Genomic DNA, 9,136 nt, shown 5'->3' on the forward strand with positions numbered 1-9,136 from the left:
GTCAGAGCTGTAGTCCTACTGAGAAAGATCAATACTGAATGCTTTATCATAGCTATTTCCAATGACAGGAATAATAATGCAATATTTATTTCTTGTGCAAGGTTGTTTCAAGCACCATTTTTCCACCTCTCATGAATCGGGATGTACCTCTTCTAGTGCAAAATAAAGATATTTCACTGTGTTTAATACTGTTAGTCTATTCAATCTGGTTACTAAATACGTTTATATATTTTTCAGATAAAGTTAGTTAATTAAACTTTCTGTGAAAATCATGGTAACCGAGCGTAAGGCTCACAGTAATGGTAGTAAGTCACCAAGGCAGCAGTGTAGCATTGCACAGTTTCAGTACTCCTCTCTATGAAATTAAGGGGAATAAACAAACAGCTGGACCATGGCTTTATGTCAGCTGAAACAGAAAAAAACAGGTACGATGAAAGAAATCAAAATCATTTCTTCTAATCTAGGGAAGAGACCACATGGAGAGTACGTGCAGAATAAAACTAGGAATAATTGAAATGTTCATGAAACGATCACTTAGTTCATGTTAGCCTCCATGGTTTTTATCTGTTGACTTCCAGTAAACTCTTTACATCCTAAATGTCTTTGCAACATTCAGGGAGTGCACTGATAGGATAAGGAATAACAGGTTTAAATTAAAAAGGGGTAGATTTAAATTAGATGTTAGGAAGAAATTCTTTACTATGAGTGTAGTGAGCCACTGGAAAATGTTGCCCAGGGAAGCTGTGGACACCCCATCCCTGGAAGTGTTCAAGGCCAGGCTGAATGGGGCTTTGGGCAACCCGGTCTGGTGGGAGGCGTCCCTGCCCATGCCATAGGGGTTGGAATTAGATAATCTTAAAATTTCTTCCAATCCAAACCATTCTATGATTCTGTGATCCTCACTTCCCCAGCTCCTCCTCGCCCCCCACCCCCCACCCCCCAAAAAATATGATGACTATCCATGACAAAATATAAACCGTTATTTTCCCATTTTCTGTGTGGTAAAACTGATTCAAGTAAATTATCTAAGAACTGCAAGGAAGTAAATAAAATCAACTACAATCAACATGGAAAATTTTCTAGCTTCTATTTCTCTGATCATATACCTATCTATTCATGACCATCTACAACAAAACATTCCTCATATAAATATGTGGAAGTGTACATTTCCATCAAAAGTTAACATTTCAGGTTAAAATAAACTATAAAACACGTTAAATTTTTAACTTTAATGAATTATTTATATAAATTATTCATTACGTTTTTTAATGGAAGCTTTCTTTGGCATGTTTCTTAAGTGTCTTGATGTATTTATTGTTAGTTGTAAAACTGTTGTCACAAGGGTTCAATTTCTTTTACAGCATATCTGTCTACTCGTGAAGTGTTTTGAAGGCCCATAAATTGGCTGCTACTTTCAAACAAATAAGTAGAATCTGGAATATTTCTTAGGAATAACCTCTGTTTTTACCAGTACTTAATCATCCATCTGGTTTAGCATTGTGATGAATTGTGATTCAGAGATGAATTTCAAAGACTACGAACTAAAGTAAGATAAACAACATATTTTTTTAAATTACTTTAATGTTTACTTATAATGTTTCTCAGGTCTCTTCCTCCAACCTTCTCTCCTGATTCTCTTATGTAGAATCTTCTTGTTTTAACAAAGATAAACAAGTTAACAAGTGTAAAAATATTGTTCCTTACATTCAAGTTTGAGGGTTCTTTACATCACTTTTTTTCAAAAGTGTCAGAACATGTGTCCATCACAATTTCTTAAGTTTCAGACAGACTAGAAGTTCTGCCTCTGTCATTGTTACTTATTTTTGGGAGGATGAGGGAAGGAACTGAGAAGGGGATTATTCATTCTGCATTTATTCTATTCTGGGCTATGTGCAGCCAGATGGGCAGTACTCAATATTTGGAATACTGAAGAAATGTAGTACACTAGTAGTTAGAAATGCATTGTGAATAACACAAGAATTTAGATTTTTCTTTGACCTAACTGAGAATTCAGGAAAGAGATGCTTCATATAAAGTGTGTTTCCAGATTCTAGTAGGCCAGTTCTGTTCCCCAATCTTCCCCAGTCATCGAGAGGTGCTGGAAAAAGAACACTTGTTCCTGATGTTTTCTGGAATATGTAGTATTTGAGCTTTACAATCATCCTGACAAATAAATAAATAAATAAATAAATAAATAAATAAATAAACTCTTCCATATGTTACAGTATTTCAGATTGTATTTTTTTTCCTTGTTCCACCCCCAACCCCCTTTATACCTAGTTTAAAACTCTGTTAATGAACCTTGCCAACTCCCATCCTAAAACCCTTTTCTGTCGGTGGAAAAAGCTATTCCTGTCTGTTGTCAGCAGGCCTGGTCTCATGTAAATCGAGCCAAGGTCAAAAAACCCAAACCCCTGCCGGTGACACCAGGCTCTGAGCCAAGTATTAATCTGCTGGCTCATCATGTCCAGTCCCTCATTATTTCCTATACCTGAGGGATAGAGGAGAACACGACTTGTGCTCCCAAACCCTTGACCAGTCTCCCCAAGTCTCTTAAGTCCTTCTTCATAGTCCTTAGAGTAGTTCTTCCTATTTCATCACTGCCTACATGAAAAAAACAAAGGAAGATAATAATCCGAGGGCCATGCTAGCAAAGGAAGTTTCTTCCTTACATCTTTAACCTTGGCCCCCAGGAGGCAGCAGACCTCCCTGTGTAGCAGGTCTGGTCTGCATATCGGGCCTTCCGCTCCGTTCAGCAGTGAGTCACCAATGACAATGACCCATCTTTTATTCTTTACTGAGGAGGTTTTAATGCAGTGGGTAGTCTGATTAGACTTTGGTGACACCTCCAATGAGGAAGAACCCTCACCCTCACCATTGTCCAGTTGTCCTCGCAGAGCAGTGTACCTGTTCTGCAGGGGCAGCTGGGGAGGTAGGGGAACCACCAGGAGGGTGCACCTGCTACGCATGTAACGCCAAGCAAGGACCTTTTGCTATTGCTCCCTGTCCTCCAATTCATCACCATCATTGTTAGGGGGAGAAGAGCATCAGGGGGTGGCTGCCTTGGCAAGTGGCTGCACAATGGCATCAACGCCCGATGTAAATGGCCCACCACTGCCGGGCTCCACCTGTGCCTCGTCAGCCTCCCTTGCAAGGGCTGCTGGGCCCTGGCAGCTCCCTCAGCTGCCTCGAGTGGCCTCGATGTCAGAAAAAAAAGCCCTGCTCACCTCAATTCCCCAGTCTGCCGCAGAAGGTGTCTGCCCTGGAGCCCATCGCCTTGGCGAGTGGCTACAAAATGGCAGCAACGCCCTATTTAAATGGCCAATACTGTTCTGTCTTACTTCTTCCACATTATTTGCTTGAGAGCACCAGCAACAATCGTAACAGACCGGTCCACTTACACATCAACAGGATGCTGCACAGCACAGAATTAGAAATAAGAAACATTAGGGTTTATCAGACCAGGGTAATTTTCTTTAAATTTCTGTTTAATCTTATCTCTGAGGACATGGTTTTAACAATACAAGAGTGTTATTCTGCTATGGCTTTCAGAGTCCTGCCTGTGTAACATTTTTGACATTTATTTTGCCCAGATAGATTTTACATGTGTGTCCTGCAGTTTACCCCTGTGCTCAGGTAAACAGGCCTCTTAAAACACAGTGTGTGAAGACATGCCAGAAGCACTGCTCAGCAATACTATACCCAGACAGAAGGGAAGGATGCCCTTTTGTCCTTTCCCTAGTCGTGGTATATTTCCTCATATATTAAAAGAAATATACAAAGAGTCTGCAGATTTTCTATAATCAAAATATTTTACATTCTGAAAACCATACAGTTACACAAGTGATCCTGGATTATGTTCACTAGTTACAACTGACTGGCCTACCACTACCATCAAGCTTAAGAAACACAAGGTTTCACAAAAATATCAGGTCTATATTTTGTCCCAAATCTAGAGGCAAGTAAGTTGCTGATGGACCACAGGCATTCATAATATCTGGGGGCTGAAACAAACATGATCATCAATCTTTTTAATACACACTTCAACAATTCATTTCCAGTTGTTCAAAGCACTTGTTAAAAGTTTAATTAATTTTGTGACTTCTGAATATTCCCATTGGATGAATATCAACATTATAAATAAATAAATAAATAAATTCTAGAACACAATTATGGCAAGTAATTAAGAGGATATATGAAGATTACAGTCATGATGTGCTTGTTATTCCAAATAAGACAGTATTTTCTAATCTGCAGCCACTATCCTGACACGTTGCAGCTATTTTTCCACTACAAATCTGGTATACACATATATATTTAAATAAATAATTGCAGGAAAATAAACAGAAATACAAAAAGATCTACTCTGTATAGTAAACTATGATCATTATGTGTAGCATAATACATTAAATATATTATGAGTATTTTATTACTGTTTAGAGTAACAACCTTTTGGATTATGTCAATATTTTTAGGTTTCATAGAGTATTTTGGTTCCTTCCTGTCATTTGTCTTCCAGTCCAATTATTTCTACCTTAATATGATAGATTTCTACATTTCATAACTTTGTCAATGGAAAAGAAAGGGAAATCACAATGAAGTTGTACATAAATACTACTTTTTTTTTTTAATTTACTTTTAATTATTACAGATATTGTAGCATGCTGAAGACTGTCTTCCACAAAAATAATAAAGCTGGATTTTAGACATGGGGTGGAAATATGGATAATTATAGTCTTTTTGATTTGAAGTCATATAAAAGAAGTTCATTAAATTCTAAAATTCTATTGTAAGATAATAAAGTTGTTTGATTGTTTTTAATTATTTCCTTTTCTTCCTATTGAAAGCATGAAAACCTTTGAAATAAATCAACATTAGTCAAATGTTGTACCAGAACACTTTGATCATAGAATCATATAATCATTTAGGTTGGAAAAGAGCTCTAAGATCATCTAATCCAATCTTTAATCTAGCACTGCCAAGTCCACCATTAAACCATGTCACCAAGCTCTACACCTACACATTTTTTGAAGACATCCGGGGATATTGACTCAACTACTTCTCTGGGCAGCCTGTTCCAATACTTCACAACCCTCTCAGTGAAAGAGTCTTTCATAATATCCAATATAAACCTCCCCTGGCACAACTTAAAGCAATTTTCTCTTATCACTTGGTGTTTGGGAGAAGAAACTGAACCCACCTCGTGACAGCTTCTTTTAAGGTAACTCTAGAGTGCAATAAGGTCTCCCCTGAGCCCCTTTTTCTCCAGGCTAAACAACCCCAGTTCCCTCAGCTGCTCCTCATAAGATTTCTTCTCTAGACCCTGGACAGTTACTAAAACACAAACATGCAAACACACACGCACACACACATGCACACGCACACACACACTCTCTATTTTATTTCAAAACTTAATTTCAAACATAATCAGATTTGAACTAATCAGCCAAAACACTAAGAAAATAATAATAATTAAAGGAAAAAAAGCCAACAATTCACCTAATATCTTTCAAAGGAAAATAAAAGATCACATTTTCTGCCCTTCACACACACATTACCAGACATCATTTAAAAAAAAAAAGGAGTCATAAAATAGGCTTACACATACTTGGTACTTAATCCCATAGAGAGGCTTCTCAAAAATTACAGCTTACTTCTGAAGTAATTCTGCACGGTGACCAAGTGCCCACATTTTTAATGGACTGTATCAGCCTCACAGGAATTGTTACTGGAACATTAAGTTGTCTTGTTTAAAACCACAAACTTAAAAGACACAATATTTGCTGACTTTCTGAAAGAAGATAATCAAAAGCGTGCTTTCAGTAAATCATAACCCATCATTCATTTCACACAAGAGAACTGTAGAGAGGACTCCACCCTTTTCTGTATGCTAAAACTGAAGCTGAACAGCATTTTCTTTACAATCTGTTTGCTGAAGAAGCTGCATATATACCTCTAGTCATTCATAGTTTTTCAACAGCTGTTCAAAATAATGAAATTCCATGGGTTAAGGCTGTTCATTTTAAATTACCATGTGAAGTGCTGAGTCCTTCTGGCCAGATATCAAATGCCCTCCCACTGTAAGTAGCCAATAGAAATGTCTAAATAATGACCATTATAGGATAGCTTGAAAGACTACTAAGGGAGACTAACATCCCTGAGATTCTGGGCAACCTGGTGTGCTGGGTGGCATTTTTAGAGACCTGCTGCTCCACCTGGTCTGTCAAAAGCCCACAAGGCCAGATGGGATCCACCTGAGGCTGTTGAGGGAGCTGGCGGATGTGACTGCTGAGCTGCTTTCCATCATCTATCAGTGGTCATTGTCATCTGGAGAGGTCCCAGATGACTGGAGACTTGTGAATGTGATGCCAATATATAAGAAGGTTCATAAGGAGGATCTGAGGAACTGCAGGCCTGTCAGCCTGACCTCGGTGACAGAAAAGGTGATGGAACAGGTCATCTTGAATGCAATCACACAGCATGTGAAGGACAACTGGGGGATCAGGCCCAGTCACCACGGGTACATGAAAGGCAATTCCTGTCTGACCAATGTCATCTCCTTCTATGACAACGTAACCCACCTGGTGGATGAGGGAAAGGCTTTTGACTTAGTCCACCTAGACTTCAGCAAAGCCTTTGATGGGGTCTCCCACAGTATTTTCCTGGAGAAGATGGCAGCACATTGGTTTGGACAGGTACACTCCGCTGTGTTAAAAACTGTCTGGATGGCCAGGCCCAGAGTGTGTTGGTGAATTTAACGAAATCCAGCTGGCAACCAGTCACAAGTGGTGTTCCTCAGGGGTCGGTGTTGGGGCCTATCCTCTTTAATATCTTTAGTAATGATTTGGATGAGGGCAATAAGTGCACCCTTAGTATGTTTGCAAACAACACCAAACTGGGGAGAAGTGTTGATCTGCTGGAGGGTAGGAAGGCCCTGCAGAGGGACCTGGACAGGTTGGATCAATGGGCAGAGGTCAATGGGATGAGATTCAACATGGCTAAGTGCTGGGTCCTGCACTTTGGTTACAACAACCCCATGCAATTCTGCAGACTTGGAAAACAGTGGCTGGAAAGCTGTACAGAGGAAAAGGATCTGGGGGTATTGGTTGATGCTCACCTGAACATGAGCCAGCAGTGTGCCTAAGTGGTCAAGAAGGCCAACAGCATCCTGGCTTGTATCAGGAATAGTGTAGCCAGCAGGACCAGGGAAGTGATTGTCCCCCTGTACTCTGTGCTGGTGAAACTGCACTTGAGTTCTGTCTGAACTGCACTGTGTTCAGTTTTAGGCCCCTCAGTTTTAGGCCCAAGAAGGACATCGATGTCCTAGAGCATGTCTGGAAAATGGCTATGAAGCTAGTGAAGGGCCTGGAACACAAGTCTTATTGGGAGCGGCTGAGGGACATGGGGTTGTTTTTGTCTGGAGAAGAGGAGGCTCAGGGGAGACCTCATTGCTCTCTACAACTACCTGAAAGGAAGCTGTGGGAAGCTGGGTGTCATCCTCTTCTCGCAGCTAACTCATGATAGAACTAGAGGGAATGGCCTCAAGCTGCACCAGAGAAGGTTCAGGTTGGAAATTAGGAGACATTTCTTCTTCTCAGAAAGAGTAGCTAGCTATTGGGATTCAGACCATATGACTAAGAGCATAGTCCAAACACTTCTTAAATTCTGACAAGTTTGGTGCCATGACTACTTCCCTGGGGAGCCTGTTCCAGTGTGCAACCACCCTCTCCAAGAAGAATCATTACTTGATATCCAGCCTGAACCTCCCCTGTCACAGCTTGACTCCATTCTCTCAGGTCCTATCACTGGTCACTAAAGAGAATAGATCAGCGCCTGCCCCTCCACTCCCCCTCGTGAGGAAGCTGTAGACCATGATGAGGTCTCCCCTCAGTCTCCTCTTTTCCAGGCTGAGCAGGCCATATGACATCAGCTGCTCCTCATACATCTTCCCCTCTAGGCCCTTCACCATCTTTGTAGCCCTTCTCTGGACACTCTTCAATAGTTTCACATCCTTTTTATACTATGGTGCCCAGACCTGCACACAGTACTCGAGGTGAAGCCACACCAGCACAGAGTAGAGCAGGACAATCACTTCCCTCGACCAACTAGCAATGCCGTGCTTGATGCACCCCAGGATACAGTTGGCCCTCCTGGCTGCCAGGGTACACTGCTGACTCATATTCAGCTTACTATCAATCACAACCCTCAGATCCCTCTCTGTGGGGCTGCTCTCCAGCGTCTCATCACCCAATCTGTCTGTACACCCAGGGTTGCCCTGTCCCAGGTGCAGGACCCAGCACTTGCTTTTGTTAAACTTCATGCGGTTGGTGATCACCCAGCTCTTGTCTGTCCAGATCTCTCTGCAAGGCCTTTCCACCCTCAACAGAGTGAACAACTCCTCCCAGTTTAGCGTAATCAGCAAATTTACTCAAATTTACCCGCCAGTCCTACATCCAAATCATTAATAAATCATTTATAAAAACATTGAAAAGAACTGGCCCTAAAATGGAGCCCTGGGGTACCCCACTGGTGACTTGCTGCCAGCCTGATGAAAAAGAGATTAGAGATCACATTTAGTTGTGATCAAAACAAAACCACCACCAACAACAAAACAACAACAACAACAACAGCAATAATAATAATAAAAACACTAACAAAGTACTAACAATCTTTTAATAGGGCAATGCCCCCATCATGTATTCGGAATCCCAGCAAGGTAAAGTGGGGAGAGAAACAATTATGTAATTTACATTTATTTTAATGATGTAATTATGTAATTTATGAAACAATTTATGTATAAATTTATGAAACAATTATGTGATTTAAATTTATATCTTAATGCTTTTCTCTACCTTTAAAATTTTTAATATCTCTATTTCTAGCTTTGCACTGAGCATAAGAAAAAAATCTTCAAAGATTGATACAATGGAAAGTATCCATTTTAAGCAACCATATACTTATTTAAAGTAAAACATAAACTATAAAACTTAAAAGATAGATATTGAAAGTAGGATATTTCTTTTCATATTTTGAGCAGCTGTTCAAACTGAGTATTGTCTTATGAATCATTTCTGTAGAAGGAGATGGGAGGTAGAATTTTACCAGAGCTCTTGATAATATCTGCTACAGTATCCTT

General features: G+C 40.1%; 1 long non-coding RNA gene across 1 annotated transcript; it reads right to left on the bottom strand.

Moving 5' to 3' along the window:
* Nucleotides 1–2,490: 2,490 nt before the first annotated feature.
* Nucleotides 2,491–6,627, bottom strand: LOC310889000. The gene is made up of 3 exons (XR_014576307.1): nucleotides 6,032–6,627; nucleotides 3,228–3,415; nucleotides 2,491–2,604 (listed from the first exon to the last, which is right to left on the bottom strand). It is a non-coding gene; the product is annotated as an uncharacterized lncRNA (long non-coding RNA).
* Nucleotides 6,628–9,136: the final 2,509 nt, after the last annotated feature.

The sequence above is a fragment of the Anser anser genome (genome assembly GCF_964211835.1).
Source record: "Anser anser genome assembly, chromosome: Z".
Lineage (NCBI taxonomy): Eukaryota > Metazoa > Chordata > Aves > Anseriformes > Anatidae > Anser > Anser anser.